The 17872-nt window shown below is 35.6% G+C and overlaps 1 pseudogene; it reads right to left on the bottom strand.

Annotated features, from left to right (window-relative positions):
• The window catches only part of LOC137763531 (hepatitis A virus cellular receptor 1 homolog), a 36073-nt pseudogene extending 28688 nt beyond the window's left edge, over positions 1-7385 (bottom strand).
• Between the last annotated feature and the right edge of the window lie 10487 nt (positions 7386-17872).

Genomic DNA, 17872 nt, shown 5'->3' with positions numbered 1-17872 from the left:
GATCGTGGTGTATGATCCTTTTAATGTGTTGTTGGATTCTGTTTGCTAGTATTTTGTTGAGGATTTTTGCATCCATATTCATCAGTGATATTGGTCTGTAATTTTCTTTTTTTTGTAGTGTCTTTGTCTGGTTTTGGTATCAGGGTGATGGTGGCCTCATAGAATGAGTTTGGGAGTGTTCCTTCCTCTGCAATTTTTTGGAAGAGTTTGAGAAGGATAGGTGTTAGCTCTTCTCTAAATGTTTGATAGAATTCACCTGTGAAGCCATCTGGTCCTGGACTTTTGTTTGTTGGAAGATTTTTAATCACAGTTTCAATTTCATTACTTGTGATTGGTCTCTTCATATTTTCTGTTTCTTCCTGGTTCAGTCTTGGAAGGTTATACCTTTCTGAGAATTTGTCCATTTCTTCCAGGTTGTCCATTTTATTGGCATAGAGTTGCTTGTAGTAGTCTCTTAGGATGCTTTGTATTTCTGCAGTGTCTGTTGTGAGTTCTCATTTTTCATTTCTGATTTTATTGATTTGAGTCCTCTCCCTCTTTTTCTTGATGAGTCTGGCTAATGGCTTATCAATTTTATCTTCTCAAAGAACCAGCTTTTAGTTTTATTGATCTTTGCTATTGTTTTCTTTGTTTCTATTTCATTTATTTCTGCTCTGATCTTTATGATTTCTTTCCTTCTGCTAACTTTGGGTTTTGTTTGTTCTTCTTTCTCTAGTTTCTTTAGGTGTAAGGTTAGATTGTTTACTTGAGATTTTTCTTGTTTCTTTAGGTAGGCTTGTATAGCTATAAACTTCCCTCTTAGAACTGCTTTTGCTGCATCCCATAGGTTTTGGGTCTTCGTGTTTTCATTGTCATTTGTCTCTAGGTATTTTTTTGATTTCCTCTTTGATTTCTTCAGTGATCTCTTGGTTATTTAGTAACGTATTGTTTAGCCTCCATGTGTTTGTCCTTTTTACGTTTTTTTCCCTGTAATTCATTTCTAATCTCATAGCGTTGTGGTCAGAAAAGATGCTTGATATGATTTCAATTTTCTTAAATTTACTGAGGCTTGATTTGTGACCCAAGATGTGATCTATCCTGGAGAATGTTCCGTGCGCACTTGAGAAGAACGTGTAATCTGCTGTTTTTGGATGGAATGTCCTATATATATCAATTAAATCTATCTGGTCTATTGTGTCATTTAAAGCTTCTGTTTCCTTATTTATTTTCATTTTGGATGATCTGTCCATTGGTGTAAGTGAGGTGTTAAAGTCCCCCACTATGATTGTGTTACTGTCGATTTCCTCTTTTATAGCTGTTAGCAGTTGCCTTATGTATTGAGGTGCTCCTATGTTGGGTGCATATATATTTATAATTGTTATATCTTCTTCTTGGATTGATCCCTTGATCATTATGTAGTGTCCTTCCTTGTCTCTTGTAACATTTTTTATTTTAAAGTCTATTTTATCGGATATGAGTATAGCTACTCCAGCTTTCTTTTGATTTCCATTTGCATGGAATATCTTTTTCCACCCCCTCACTTTCAGTCTGTATGTGTCCCTAGGTCTAAAGTGGGTCTCTTGTAGACAGCATATATATGGGTCTTGTTTTTGTATCCATTCAGCCAGTCTATGTCTTTTGGTTGGGGCATTTAATCCATTCACGTTCAAGGTAATTATCGATATGTATGTTCCTATGACCATTTTCTTAATTGTTTTGGGTTTGTTTTTGTAGGTCCTTTTCTTCTCTTGTGTTTCCCACTTAGAGAAGTTCCTTTAGCATTTGTTGTAGAGCTGGTTTCGTGGTGCTGAATTCTCTTAGCTTTTGCTTGTCTGCAAAGCATTTGATTTCTCCATCAAATCTAAATGAGATCCTTGCTGGGTAGAGTAATATTGGTTGTAGGTTCTTCCCTTTCATCACTTTAAGTATATCATGCCACTCCCTTCTGGCCTCCAGAGTTTGTGCTAAGAAATCAGCTGTTAACCTTATGGGAGTTCCCTTGTATGTTATTTGTCATTTTTCCCTTGCTGCTTTCAATAATTTTTCTTTGTCTTTAATTTTTGCCACTTTGATTACTATGTGTCTCGGCGTGTTTCTCCTTGGGTTTATCCTGTATGGGACTCTCTGCGCTTCCTGGACTTGGGTGGCTATTTCCTTTTCCATGTTAGGGAAGTTTTCGACTATAATCTCTTCAAATATTTTCTCTGGTCCTTTCTCTCTCTTTTCAACTTCTGGGACCCCTATAAGGCGAATGTTGTTGCGTTTAATGTTGTTCCAGAGGTCTCTTAAGCTGTCTTCATTTCTTTTCATTCTTTTTTCTTTAGTCTGTTCCGCAGCAGTGAATTCCACCATTCTGTCTTCCAGGTCACTTCTCCGTTCTTCTGCCTCAGTTATTCTGCTATTGATTCCTTCTAGTGTAGTTTTCATTTCAGTTATTGTATTGTTCATCTCTGTTTGTTTGTTCTTTAATTCTTCTAGGTCTTTGTTAATCATTTCTTGCATCTTCTCAATCTTTGCCTCCATTCTTATTCCTAGGTCCTGGATCATCTTCACTATCATTATTCTGAATTCTTTCTCTGGAAGGTTGCCTATCTCCACTTCATTTAGTTGTTTTTCTGGGGTTTTTTCTTGTTCCTTCATCTGGTACATAGCCCTCTGCCTTTTCATCTTGTCTATCTTTCTGTAACTGTGGTTTTTGGTCCACAGGCTGCAGGATTGTAGTTTTTCTTGCTTCTGCTGTCTGCCCTCTGGTGGTTGAGGCTATCTAAGAGGCTTGATGGGAGGCTCTGGTCACTAACATTCTTGATAAGAATATTCACCAGGGTGCTTGTTGAAAATACTGATTCCAAGGTCCCATCTTCCTTACTAGGTCAGAATCTCCAGGAGAAGATTTATAACAGGTATGCCAGAAGAATCATACGATCAGGATACTCTGGGTATTTCTTAGTCAAAAATTTACATTTTTTCGTGTTTATATAAACATTTATGTTTTCTTAGAGAAGTATTACTTTTAGATTTTCAAATATTTGACATATTTTATATTTTTCTAGGTATTTTTGATTTCCTCTTTGATTTCTTCAGTGATCTCTTGGTTTTTTAGCAGCATATTGTTTAGCATCCATGTGTTTCTGGTTTTTACAGGGTTTTTTTCCCTGTAATTGATTTCTAATCTCATAGCATTGTGGTTGGAAAAGATGCTTGATATGATTTCAATTTTCTTAAACTTACCAAGGCTTGATTTGTGACCCAAGATATGATCTATCCTGGAGAATGTTCAATGAACACTTGAGAAGAATGTGTATTCTGTTGTTTTTGGATGGAATGTCCTAGAAATATCAATTAAGTCCAAGTTGTTTAATGTATCATTTAAAGCTTGTATTTCCTTATTTATTTTCATTTTGGATGATCTGTCCATTGGTGAAAGTGGGGTGTTAAAGTCCCCTACTATTATTGTGTTACTGTCAATTTCTCTTTTATGGCTGTTAGCATTTGCCTTATGTATTGAGGTGCTCCTATGTTGGATGCATAAATATTTACAATTGTTATATCTTCTTCTTGGATTGATCCCTTGATCATTATGTAGTGTCCTTCTTTGTCTCTTGTAATAGACTTTATTTTAAAGTCTGTTTTGTCTGATATGAGAATTGCTACTCCAGCTTTCTTTTGATTTCCATTTGCATGGAATATCTTTTTCCATCCCCTCACTTTCAGCCTATATGTGTCCCTAGGTCTGAAGTGGGTCTCTTGTAGACAGCATATATATGGGTCTTGTTTTTGTATCCATTCAGCCAGTCTATGTCTTTTGGTTGGAGCATTTAATCTATTTACATTTACATTTAATCCATTTAATTATTGATATGTATGTTCCTATTCCCATTTTCTTAATTGTTTTGGGTTTGTTTTTGTATGTCTTTTTCTCCTCTTGTGTTTCCCACCTAGAGAAGTTCCTTTACCATTTGTTGTAAAGCTGGTTTGGTGGTGCTGAATTCTCTTAGCTTTTGATTGTCTGTAAAGCTTTTGATTTCTCCGTCAAATCTGAATGAGATCCTTGCTGGGTAGAGTAATCTTGGTTGTAGGTTTTTCCTTTTCATCACTTTAAATATGTCCTGCCACCCTCTTCTGGCCTGCAGAGTTTCTGCTGAAAAATCAGCTGATAACCTTATGGGGATTACCTTGTATGTTACCTGTTGCTTTTCCTTTGCTGCTTTTATAGATTTTTTTTTAATTAATTAATTAATTAATTTATTTTTGGCTGTGTTGGGTCGTCGTCTCTGTGCGAGGGCTTTCTCTAGTTGCGGCGAGCGGGGGCCACTCTTCATCACGGTGCGTGGGCCTCTCACTATTGCGGCCTCTCTTGTTGCGGAGCACAGGCTCCAGACGCGCAGGCTCAGTAGTTGTGGCTCACGGGCCTAGTTGCTCCGCAGCATGTGGGATCTTCCCAGACCAGGGCTCGAACCCATGTCCCCAGATTCTCAACCACTGCGCCACCAGGGAAGCCCTCCTTTGCTGCTTTTAATAATTTTTCTTTTTATTTGTTAGTTTGATTAATATGTGTCTCAGTGTGTTTCTCCTTGGGTTTATCCTGTATGGGACTCTCTGCCCTTCCTGGACTTGACTATTTCCTTTCACATGTCAGGGAAGTTTTCAACTATAATCTCTTCAAATATTTTCTCAGGCCCTTTCTCTTTCTCTTCTTCTTCTGGGACCCCTATAATTCAAATGTTTGTGCACTTAATGTTATCCCAGAGATCTCTGAGACTGTCCTCATTTCTTTTCATTTGTTTTTCTTTATTCTGCTCTGTGGCGGTTATTTCCACCATTCTATCTTCCAGCTCACTTATCTGTTCTTCTGCCTCAGTTATTCTGCTATTGATTCCTTTTAGTGTATTTTTCATTTCATTTATTGTATTATTCATCACTGTTTGTTTGTTCTTTAGTTTTTCTAGGTTCTTGTTAAAGATTTCTTTGATCTTCTTGATCCATGCCTCCATTCTATTTCCAAGGTCTTGGATCATCTTTACTATCATTACACGGAATTCTTTTTCAGGTAGATTGCCTATTTCCTCTTCATTTATTTGGTCTTGTGGGTTTTTACCTTGCTCCTTTGTCTGCAAAATATTTCTCTGTGATCTCATTTTGTCTAACTTACCATGTTTGTGGTCTCCTTTCCGCAGGCTGCTGGGTTGTAGTTCCTCTTGCTTCTGTTATCTGCCCCCTTGTGGGTGAGGTTGGTCCAGAGGCTTGTGTAGGCTTCCTGGTGGGAGGCACTGGTGCCTATGCTCTGGTGGGTGGAGCTGAGTCTTTTCCCTCTGATGGGCAGCGGCTCATCAGGTGGTGTGTTTTGGGGTGTCTGTGAGCTTAGTACAACTTTAGGAAGCCTGTCTGCTGATGGGTGGTGCTGTGCTCCTTTCTTGCTGGTTGTTTGGCATGAGGTGTCCAGCACTGAAGCATGCAGGCAGTTGGGAGGAAACAAGTCTTGGTGTCAAGATGGTACCTCCGGGAGAGCACATGGCAATAAATGTTCTCTAGGCTCAGGAATTCTCTGGCAGTCCAGCATCCTGGACTCAGTGCTCCCATCCCGGAGGCCGAGGCCTCACCCTAGGCTGGGGAACTAAGAGCCTGCAAGCTGTGCTGCATGGGCAGAGAAAAAAGAAAGAAAAGGAAAAGAAAGAAAGGAAAAGAAAATAAACAAACAAAACCCAAGACAAATATCAAAAAGAAAAACAAACAGCAACAATGACACAGCACACACACAAAAAAAGAAAACAGACACACCAAATCCAAGACAAATGATAACGAAACCAAACTAACAGAAACAATGAAGCAAACAGAAAAAAAAGGGCACAGACAAAAGAATTTTAAAATGAGAACGATCAATATGAACTAAACTAACAAAAACAAAAAAATGAAAAATAAAACAAAAACAGAAAGCAAAAAAGCAAGAAAATGTAAACACATAGAAACAATCAAAAAAAAGAACAAAAACAAGAAAAAAACCACAAAACAAAAATGTAAAATAGAAAAATAAAAATATAAAAAATAAAAATAAAAAAATAATAAAAACAATAACACCATCAACTGAAGAAAACTAAACAAACAAAAGAATAATGGAAATAAAAATATTTTCCTGGGGCCTCTTCTGTTAGTGTCCTTGATCTCACAGTGAGTCACAGCCACTCCCCACCTCCCAAGGAGGCCCTTCAATACCTCCAGGCAGGTCTCTGCTATGGGCACTGCGGGGCCAGCTCAGACTCTGACCTGGCCCAACTCCTGTGTATACTTGCTCCCAAAGTCCACTGCTGCTAAGGCTAGACTGGTAACGGTTGTGGGAACACTCCTTGTTTATTCAGGTATTCCACAGACACAGGATTTACCAAGCCAATCACAGGGATTTAATCTGTGGCTTGTGCAGCTGCACAGAAAGATATCCATTCCTCTTCCTTAGTCGCACCACCCCTGGGGCTCAGCTTTGGTTTTGGCCCCACCTCTGTGTGCGCCACCCTCAGGCAACTGCTCCCTGCCCAGGTGAGAGGGAGTGAAAGCAGCTGATGGGGGCACACTTACTCCCTCAGGCTGGGGAGTGTTACAGCAGCCACAACTGGGGTGTGCGTGAATTGCCCGTGGCGGTGGGGACCAGCAGGCAGTTGCAACAGACCATGGCACGCTCACTCTGATGGGAGTCCCTCCCAGTGCCTGCAGAGGCCAAAGAAGCCGGCGGATGGGGAAAGGGGTTGTAATGGCAGCCCTGCCCCTTATGCACCACTCAACAATGATGCCTTACTTCTATTCCCGGGCTTTTTCCGCAAACTTTCCCCGTTGTGGAGCTCCTTACTCCTTCAGGCTGTAAGCTGAAAAGAGTAAGCTGTAAGCTGAAAAGACACCTCTTTCAGGCTGTCTTTTCACAGCCAACAGCTATCCCCTCCCTGGGTCTGCACTCCAAACCCCACTTTCCAGCACCCAGCCCCCCTCTACAACAGGAGATTCATGACTCAGGCTGGAATGCGCAGAGCTGCAGCACAGACCATGCACACGGTTCTTTCTTTGTCCTGCCTTCCACAGGCCATCCACTGTGTTCTCCTTTGATCTTCTGCATTCTCCTTTGATCCCCCGAAGGTCCCTTTCTATCCCAGTGCATTTCCCCACCATGAGGGAGTTTTCCTGAGTGTGGGGACCTCCCCTCACCTTCAGATTCCTGCCAGGGTTGCTGATCCCTGTTTTTGATTCCTCTTTTCTTTTTTTCTTTCTTTTATCCTACCTGGTTGCGAGGGGATTGTTCTTGTCCTTTTAGATGTCTGAAGTCTTCCACTAATGTTCAGCAGGTGCTCTGAAAGAACTGTTCCATTTGTAGATGTATTCTTGATGTACTTGTGAGGAGCGACAAATTTTCCATCCTCCTGTTCTGCCATCTTGACTCCTCATTTTATATTTTTCATGGTTTGTTTACCCTTCTTAGATTTGTGATTGTCTCTTCTTTCATTTGATACATTTATAAACTGTAGTACGTTTAAACTACTTGAGATTATAATTCTCCATAATGTTCTTTTTATAATTCAGTTTTGTTTACTAGCATATATTAGGTCCATCTTACAGTTTTCAAAAAAATTTATTCTCTTTCCAATTTGCATGCATTATATGCATGTGTTATTTGTTTTATTTAAAAAACTGGAAATAGTTAATATTCTTTATAAGCCTCATAAATGTCAATAAGTTGATTTCTCACTATCATTTTTTAAATATTACAGCAGTGCTATTTTGAGTTGATATGGACTTAGTTATTCATAAACATCTCACTGATTTCAAATGGTTAACGTTTTTAGTTTATGTATTGTTCATTTTTAGTTTTATTATAACATAGATTGAAATATTTTCTTAAGGGAATTCCCTGGTGGTCCAGTGGTTAGGACTCCATAGGACTCCACAGTCTCACTGCTGACAGCACGGGTTCAATCCCTGGTTAGGGAACTAAGATCCCACAAGCCGTGTGGCCAAAAAAAAAAAAAAACTCCTCAAAATTTTTTATTTTGGGGATTCATTCATGCATCAATTGTAGCCTCATATGTTCACCATGTACATACATATGTATTAGCATACATATATATATGTGCATATACATCACATTATATGTATAGTATATATCATATATATGTATATGTGAATAAAATAATAGTGATGGTGGGTCTAGAAATTAAATTGTATATGTAATAGAGTAGTATCTGATACAAAGTATTGGTATTAATATTTTATTTGGATTCTGATTATATACCATATTTTCTCATTGCACATATAATCTGTGACTGTGTTCTCATTTTGTTACTGCTGTAAATTAATACATTATGAACAATTTTTAGTTTATATATTTAACATTTTATTATTTGGTATATAGTTTTTCACAGGATAGTCTATGCTGAAGCAGTAAAATGAGCTCCTCTCTTGTTATATTGTACCTATTTTTTAAATTCAGAATTCAATTTTTTCCCCTGTGGTTGTTCCCCAGCAATTGATTATCTACTCTAATTTTCTTGAAATTATTTAGTGTGCTTCAAAAATAGAGTTGATTTGTCTGGAAAAATCTCTCATCACCATTCTGACTTTAGGTATAGATCTCTTTCCTGGTGGCACAAAATCTCCCTGTGTGTTAATAATATGCCTTTACTTATCATTAACTAATCAAGTAACTATACTTTAACCAATCAAGTTACTATACAGTAACTATGCTGTAATGCTGACTGTCTTCTATGCTTTTTTCTTTACCAGTCATACCCAAAGCAAAGAAAATGAGTGTACATATGACTTGCAAAGAAATGAGTATACATGGGACTTGCAGAGAAAATGAGCATGCGTATGGCTTCACTGAGCACCATATCCACTGCCACTTGGCCGTGTGTATGTACATATATCTTCCCTTATCACCATACTCACTGTCATTTTGCAGTGGCAAATAGTTTCAGGGAAACTTCTGTAGCCAGCTCAAACATTCTGTTTGTATTATACCAAACAAGGAATCTTTGGTTTTATCCCTGGATATGCAATCTATTCTGTAAAATTAATGCCTCTGCTACCTTGCCCAAGATCAACAGTAATCAGCACTCACTCCCTTTCCTTAACTTAGCCAAATTGCAATGCAGTTAGCAGCCTTTCCTTATATATGTTGTAGTTTACATAGTACATGTTATTAGTTTTATTAAGTATGGAATTTTATTTTCTCATTATTTGCAATAGGTTTCAGAATGTTCAAAAGACTGAGACTTCTTTATTGTATTACTTTGGAAGTGGAGTCTAGCACCCTTATTTACAGAATAGGAATTCTGACATGCTAATTTAAAGAGAAGGAGGAGAAAAAGCTACTCAGTTTAAGATCGTGGACAAGAATTCAGATTTATTAGCTCCACATTCAAATCCAATTATTTCCTAATGTGGCACTCTGTTGCCTTGAAGATAATACCTGTGATCCTTTCCAAGGTTAAAATAATCTATTTTTTCTGCTTATCTTCATTAAATGGTTATGCATTTAGTTTCTTATATTAATAGCCATTGAGATATTGTAACCCATCACTAAATCTCTGGGGGATAACTCAAAGTCAAAAGTTTATCTTTCAAAAAATATTCTGATATCTCTGATCAATGATTTTAATTTTTGCAGTTACAATAGACATTTTGGTTGCCTCCAAAAAATCCATTTCCCACTTTAATAATGGCTCCCCAATTGTCGTTCTGTTAAGTAATCTCTGGCCCAGAACCCACATCCTTCAAAAGAAAAGTGGGTTTCTCCCCCATATCCAGAGAGAGACCTGATTTTTGAGGATAAGCCCATCCCTTTGCTAGTGATTCATTCATTATTAAGAGAATTGGAGCATAGCATCATACTGAACAAGGAACTATTTCTAGATAATTATGTGCCCAGTTCAGGTCAATGAGATATGAGAAGTATTCTAGGGAGAGCTTGGATTCTTCATCTATTTTCTATTAAGAGATTGTTGCTGCAAGAGATAGGTTTTTCTATCAATAATGACATATATTTATGTGAAAAGCTGCAACCATTTTACTGCCAGACTAAGACTGAAACTGTAAGGGAAGGTTGGGGGACAGAGCTAAGAGATTGGCGGAAAAAGGAGCTGAAGCCCTGACTGAACATTGGCAGCCATCTATTTAAAATGTAAAGTTTTTCAGTTAAATATGCCAGTTTACCCTCTTTATTGTATGAGCCAGAGTAGTTTTCTGCTATATGCAACCCAAAACATACTAGATTAAATGTAAATGCATGTTCATTAAAAGATAAAATAAATTGAAAATATTTTAAAGTCTACATTTTCTTGAAAATTATTCTCCATATATATTGTCAGAGGCCCAGTCTTTAAAGGACAAAAATATTTCAAAATACATAAATGTTCTGACTCTCTTTGTTGGACTGTAAGAAACATTAAAATTAAGCATATTATTTAAAACCTGTTTTAAATCTTTCCGGGGGAAAAGGAAATGTCTAAATTATTCACTTGAGATTTTTTTCTAGTTCTAGGGTAACTATAGCCAACATGTAGTTTAATTGTCTCTTAATTGTAACAAGAAATTGCTGGACATTTTTTAAATCAGTCTAATTTCATCTAGTTTAATCTTTTTCACTAACTTTCTATAATTTTTAGGTATTATATATTTAAGATATTTTTATGAAAGTAAGATATTGTTTTTTTACTGATTATAAATGTTGCCTCGAAGCAATTCTAACACTATGGTGTATCTAAATCTCACAGCATAATATTTTCTCTTACTTCATTTTAACATTAATGCCCATCTCCTGCTTATGTGCCCATAAGCAAAGGTGAAAGGAACAGCAGTATGAAATTGACTTTACTAGCTATATGACTGAAGAGGTGGACCTAAAGGCAGAAAGACAATTTTAAATCAAAATTAAATAGCAGAACTTATAAGTTGAGAGAAAAAGTATATTTAGATGATGTCCATGGACAAACTCAGAATTATGTTTAAGATATTTTCTTTTTTAAAATAAATCCCTAAAACCTCCTTAGTTTTTCACTATGAACTTTCAAAATATAATCAACTAAGGAAGAAAACTACTCAGCCTAGATTCAAACTAAGTTAACTGGGTGTACGTAGCAATTTGAAAAATTTATATTTTTAAAATCTGAAAATGATTGAGACTGCTTTTTTTCTTTTAACTAACTTATCACTTATTTTTAGAGATACTGCTATGTTCCTCATTTCTATTTTAATTTTCTTTAAGAATTCCTAATATTTCTAAAAATACTTGAAGTATTTAGACTTATCTTTGTTTTTAGTTGAAGAAAGTATTTCATTTTACTATTTAATCAGTTGGTTTGGATATCCCACTTGATGTCTCTGAAACTTAGAGTTTTCACATTTTTACATGAAATCAGTGTTTGGTTTAACTTACACACATGAATTTTAAAACTACATAAAATAATTAATGTATGAGAGCAGTATAAATCTTTAATTCTTTATTCATGTAAATATTATATATTTTCCCCATTGCTTACAAAATTTAGCTTTCTTAATACTTTGTTATTAGTATTTTGATTAAATGTTTTGGAAAATGTGTTAACTGTCCAATTGTTTAATTGATTAATGGATTGAAAAGCATATGCCTGATAAAGCAAAAGTTGAGAAAATGAGGTTAATAGAAAATTCCTGTGAAAGTTGTAGAGTCATATGTTCTAGATTAAAATGAAGAGAATTTATAGTTTTAAGAATTTTCACTTAAGTAATATGACAACACTTCAGTTAACTGGAATCTTCCATTGACTAAAATATAGGTTAAATAAGGTTTTTATTATAATGTAGATATATACCTATTCAACAGTACAACTCTTTCCTTCCAATAGAATTTAAGATGATAGAAACATTCTACACTGTTCTTTATGGTAGCTACTAGTAGCCACATGTGAGCACTTGAAATGTAGATACTGTGACTGAAGAAGTGAACTTTGAGTTTTAATTAAATTCTTTTGAAATAATTATATATCCATATGAAGTAAGAAATAATACTGAGATCACACTTACCTTTTATCCAGTTTCTCCCAATGGTCACAGATTGCAAAACTACAGTACAATATTACAGAATATTGACTGTAATAGATATAGTCATGATACAGAACATTCCATCACCACAAGGATCCCTCCTGTTGTCCTTTTATAGACACATCCACTTCCTTCCTACTCCAACCCCTGCTAAACTCCTGGAAGCCACTAGTCTGTTCGTTATTGAAATTTTGTTGTTTCAAGAGTGACATTAAAAATGGAATCATATAGTGTGTGAACTTTTGAGATAGGTTTTTTAATCATCACACTTCCCTGGATATTCATGCATGTTGTTGTGTGTTCGCTCTTTTTATAGTTCATTCTTTCTATTGCAGGGTAGTGTTACAAAATATGTATGCACCACAGTTTGCTTAACCATTCATATAATAAGTAGCATCTGGGTTGTTTCAAGATTATGGATATCACTAATGAAGCTACTAAAAACATTTGTGTATAGGTATTTGTGTGAATATATTCCATTTTCATTTCTCTGGACTAAATTCCCAGGAGAGCAATTGCTGGGTCTTATAGTAGTTTATTTAGTCTATAAGTCTATGCTGGGTTTTATTTAGTTTTTTAAATTTTTATTATTTTTGCTTTTGTTTTGTTTTTTTTTTTAATTGCCAAGCTGTTTTTCAGAGTGGCTGTCCCATTTTCCACTCCCACCAGCAATATGAGTGATCTAGTTTCTTCAGTCTAGCCAACTTTGGATGCTGTCACTATTCTTTATTTTAACCATTATGATAGGTATGTAGTGATATCTCATTGTGGTTTTCACTTGTATTTTTCTGAGGCTACTGATGTGGAACATCTTCTCATAGGTTTATTTGCCATCTGTATGTTTTCTTCCCTGAAAAGCCTGTTCATGTCTTTAGCCCATTTTCTAATTGGATTGTTTGTTGGTTTTTTCCCCTATTAGGTTTTGAGAGTTCTTCATATATTCTTGACACTAGCCCTTTATAGATAGGTCACTTGGAAATATATTTTCTCCAGTCTGAAGGTTGTCTCTTTAGCCTTTACATATGGACTTCCACAGAGGAAAATATTTTCATTTCAATGAAGTCAAATTTATCAGTTTTTCTTGCTATGGACTATGCTTTTAATGTCAACTTTAAGAGCACTGTGTATAGGCTGGGATTGAAAAGATTTTCTATTTTTGTATCATTTTATAGTTTTTTATTTACATGTAAGTATATTCGTTTTCAGTTAACTTTTCAAAGATTGAGATTTAGATAAAAGTTAATTTTTTGCCTATGAATGTCTTATTGTTCCAGTTAAAAAGGCTATCCTTCTTCTGCTGAATTGCCTGTGCAGCTTTATCAAAAATCAGTTGAGCATAGTGTGTGGTTCAACTTTTATTGTTTCATTGATCCTTGTCCAATACCACACATTCCTGATTACTTTAGCTATATAGAGAGTCTTAATATTAAATTTTTTTTCCATTCTATTATTGTCAAGATGGATTTAGTTATTTAGGCCCTGTGCCCATGCAAAAATTCTTAGTGATAGTTTGACAGGAATTTCATTAAATCTGCACAGTAATATGCTGTAATGAACATAGGGCGCATATATCTTTGGAATTAGTGTTTTTGTTTTCTTTGGAAAAATAACCAGAAATGGAGTTGCTGAATCATATGGTAGTTCTTTTTAATTTTTTGAGGAACCTCCATACACCAACAATGCACTTGGGTACCCTTTTCTCCACATCCTCACCAACACTTGTCATTTGTTGTCTTCTTGATAATATCCATTCTGACAGGCGGGAAGTAAAATCTCATGTGGTTTTTGATTTGCATTTAGCTGATAATTAGTGACGTTGGACCTCCTTTTATGTGTGTGTCTGTTGGCCATCTGTATGTCTTCTTTGGAAAAATGTGTATTGGGTCCTCTGCTCAATTTTTAATTGGGTTTTTTTTGGATGTTGTGTTGTATGAATTCTTTATATATTTTGGATGTTAACCCCTTATCAGATAGATCATTCGCACATATCCTCTCTCTTTCAGTAGGCAGCTTTTTCATTTCATTGATGGTTTCCTTTACTTTTCAAAAGCTGTTTAGTATGATGTAGTCTAATTTGTTTATTTTTGCGTTTTGTTTCCCTTGCCTGAGGAGACTTATCCAAAAAAATATTAAGACTGATGTCAAAAGGCATACTGCCTATATTTATTTCTAGGAGTTTTATGGTTTCAGGTCTTAGATTTAACTCTCTTTAACCCACTTTGAGTTTATTTTTATAGATGGTGTGAGAAAGTAGTCTAGTTTGATTATTTTACATGTAGCTGCCCAGTTTTCCCAACATTTATTGTATATCTTGCCTCCTTATCTACATTGACCTTACAAGTGTGTATTCATTCCATGCTCTTTATTTTCTTCCATTAATCTATGTGTCTGTTTTTGTGCCAGTACCATAGCATTTTGATTACTGTAGCTTTGTAGTATAATTTGAAATCAGGAATCATGATACTCCAGTTAGTTCTTTGTCTATATTGTTTTGGCTCTTTGAGGTCTTATGTGTCTCTATACAAATTTTATAATTATTTGTTTTAGTTTTGTGAAAAATGTCAATGGTATTTTGATATGGATTGCATTGAATCTGTAGATTCCCTTGGGTAGTACGGTCATTTTAATTAATTCTTCCAATACGTGAGCACAGTATATCTTTCCATTTTTTGTGTCATCTTCAATTTCTTACATCATTGTCATAGCTTTTGGAGTACAGATCTTTTGCCTCCTTGGTTAGATTTATTCCTAGGTATTTTACTCTTTTTGATGCTATTGTAAATGGGACTGTTTAGCTTTCTAATCTTTTGTAGTTAGATCATTATGATTCCTTTCCTTATATTAACTTTGGGTTTTGTTTGTTCTTTTTTCTACTTCCTTTGGTTGTAAGGTTAGGTTGTTGGAGATTTTTCGTTTCCTTAGATAGACCAGTATCATTATAAATTTCCCTCTTAGAACTGCTTTTGCTGTGTTCCATTGACTTTGGATCATTGTGTTTTTATTTTCATTTGTTTCCAGGTATTTTTTTATTTCCTCTTTGAGTTCTTTCATGACCCTTTGGTTGTTTAGTATCGTATTATTTAGCCTCCACATGTTTGTGGTTTTTGCAGTTTTTTGCTTATGGCTGATTTCTACTCATAAAATTACAGTCAGAAAGGCTGCTTGGTATTTCAGTCTTCTTAATTTGATGAAAGTTGCTTTGTGGCCAAGCATATGGTCTATCATGGAGAATGTTCCATGTGTACTTGAAAAGAATGTGTATTCTGCTGCTTTTAGATGGATAGGTTTGTATTGTACTTATTGCCATTTTGTTAATAATTTCGGGGTTGTTTTTGTAGTTCTCTTTTGGTTTTTTCCTCTTCTATTGCTCTCTTCCCTGTGACTTGATGACTATTTTTAGTGTTATGTTTGGATTTCTTTCTCTTTTGTGTGTGTATTATAGATTTTTGGTTTGTTGTTACCATGTGGTTTATATATAGCAATATATATGATTTTATACATATGATTTTTATGTTGATGATCTCTTAAGTTTGAATGCCTTCTAACAACCCTCCATTTTCAGCCCCCCCCCCCATTGTTTAATGTTTTTGACATCATATTTTACATCAGTTTGTTTTGTGTATCCCTATAGTGGATATAGATGATTTTATTACTTTTGCCTTTTAATCTTCTTACTAGCTTTATACATGTGATTTACTACTTTTACCACATACTTGCCTTGCCAATAAGATTTTTCCTTTAGTCATTTTCATGTTTTTAGTTGTGGCTTTTTCTTTTATGCTTAGAGAATTCCCTTTATCATTTCTTGTAAAGCTGGTTTTGTTGTGCTGAACTTTTAGCTTTTTCTTGTCTATAAAATTTTGATCTCATTCAAATTTGAATGAAAGCTTTGCTGGGTAGAGTATTCTTGGTTGTAGTTTTTTTCTTCCTTTCTTTACTTTAAATATGTCATGCCACTTCTTTATGGCCTGCAGAGTTTCTCCTGCAAAGTCAGCTGATAGTCTATGAGAGTTCCCTTGTATGTAACTAGTTGCTTTTCCCCTTACTGCTTTTAATATTCTCTTTAAATTTGCCATTTTAATTATAGTGTGTCTTGTTGTAAACCTGTTTGTGCTGATCTTGTTTGCAACTTTCTGTGCTTCCTGGACCTACATGTCTGTTTCCCTTCCAAGTTTAGGAAAGTTTTCAGCTATTACTGCTTCAAATAAGTTTTGAGACCCATAGCATGGGAATGATAGTACACTTCATGTTGTCTCAGAGTGGGTTTTGGAGTGTGTGAGATTTAACATGTGCCCTTGAAGAGCGGAGTCCCTATTTCCTACTGCCCTCCAATTCTACCACACATAAGCACAGCTGCCCTTCAAAGCCAGATGTTCTAGGGGTTTATCCTTTGGTCCAGGACCCTTGGGCTTGGGAACCTGATGTGGGGATTGGCTCATTTGCTTCTTCTGTAGAACCTCTGCAATTGTGAATATCCTACCATTTGTGGGTCACCTACCTGGGGGTGTGGGTCTTGACTATACCATGTCTCTGCCCCTCCTGTCTCATTGTGGTTCCTTCTTTAGTTCTGGAAAATATTCTCTACTAGTCATCAGGTTGTTCTCATAGATAGTTGCTCTGTAAATCATGGTAATTTTGGTGTGCCCATGGGAGGAGTTGAGTTTAGGGTCTTCCTATTCTGCCATCTTGGCCACTTCTAATCTGAAGTAATTTGATATAAATTATCTTTGGCCATCGAATATGTCAAAGAACATTGCACTCCTTAGCGGTGATACATTAAAAATACTGTGTCATTTAATATATTCTTTAATATCTGTTAAACTTGATTCAAAATAAGATCTTCAAATCATAAAAATTGTCTTTAAGACTGTTTCAAGCTAAGGTAAGGCTTATATTTTATATAAGATATTTCATAGGGAAAATGTTGGAATTTGGGCTCCACATCTTTGTGTTCAAATATAGGCTATATCACTACTATGCCAAATTTGACTTTGGCAATTTACTTAATTCTTCTGTTGAACACATTTTTATTTACTTATTTTTATTGAGATATAGATGATCTACAGTGTTGTGTTAGTTTCTGGTGTACAGCAAAGTGACTCAGTTTATATATATAGATAGATTTCTTTTTCATATTATTTTTCATTATGGTTTATTACAGGATATTGAATAGAGTTCCCTGTGCTATACAGTAGGCCCTTGTTGTTTATTTTATATACACTAGTTTGTATCTGCTAATCCCAAACCTGATTTATCCCTTCCCCACCCCCTTTTCCCCTTTGATAACCATAAGTTTGTTTTCTCTGTTTGTGAATCTGTTTCATAAGTAAGTTCACTTGTGTCATATTTTAGATGCCACATATAAGTGATATCATATGGTATTTGACTTTGTCTGACTTACTTCACTTAGTGTAATCATCTCTAGGTCCATCCATGTTGTTTCAAATGGCATTATTTCATTCTTTTTTATGGCTGAGAAATATTCCATTGTATATAGGTACCACATCTTCTTTATCTATTCATCTGTTGACGGACACTTAGGTTGCTTCCATGTCTTGGCTATTGTAAACAGTGCTGCTGTGAACTTTGGAGTGCATCTATATTTTCAAATTAGAGTTTTCTCCAAACGTATGTCCAGGAGTAGGACTGCTGGATCATATGTAACTCTATTTTTAGCTTTTTTAAGGAGTCTCCACACTGGTTTTCATAGTGGCTGCACCAATTTACATTCCCACCAACAGTGTAGGAGGATTCCCTTTTCTATACACTCTTTCCAGCATTTGTTATTTGTAGACATTTTAATGATGGCCATTCTGACTGGTGTGAGGTGGTACCTCATTGT

The sequence above is a fragment of the Eschrichtius robustus genome, chromosome 4 (assembly GCF_028021215.1).
Source record: "Eschrichtius robustus isolate mEscRob2 chromosome 4, mEscRob2.pri, whole genome shotgun sequence".
NCBI lineage: Eukaryota > Metazoa > Chordata > Mammalia > Artiodactyla > Eschrichtiidae > Eschrichtius > Eschrichtius robustus.
This window is presented reverse-complemented; position numbering and strand designations above follow the sequence as displayed.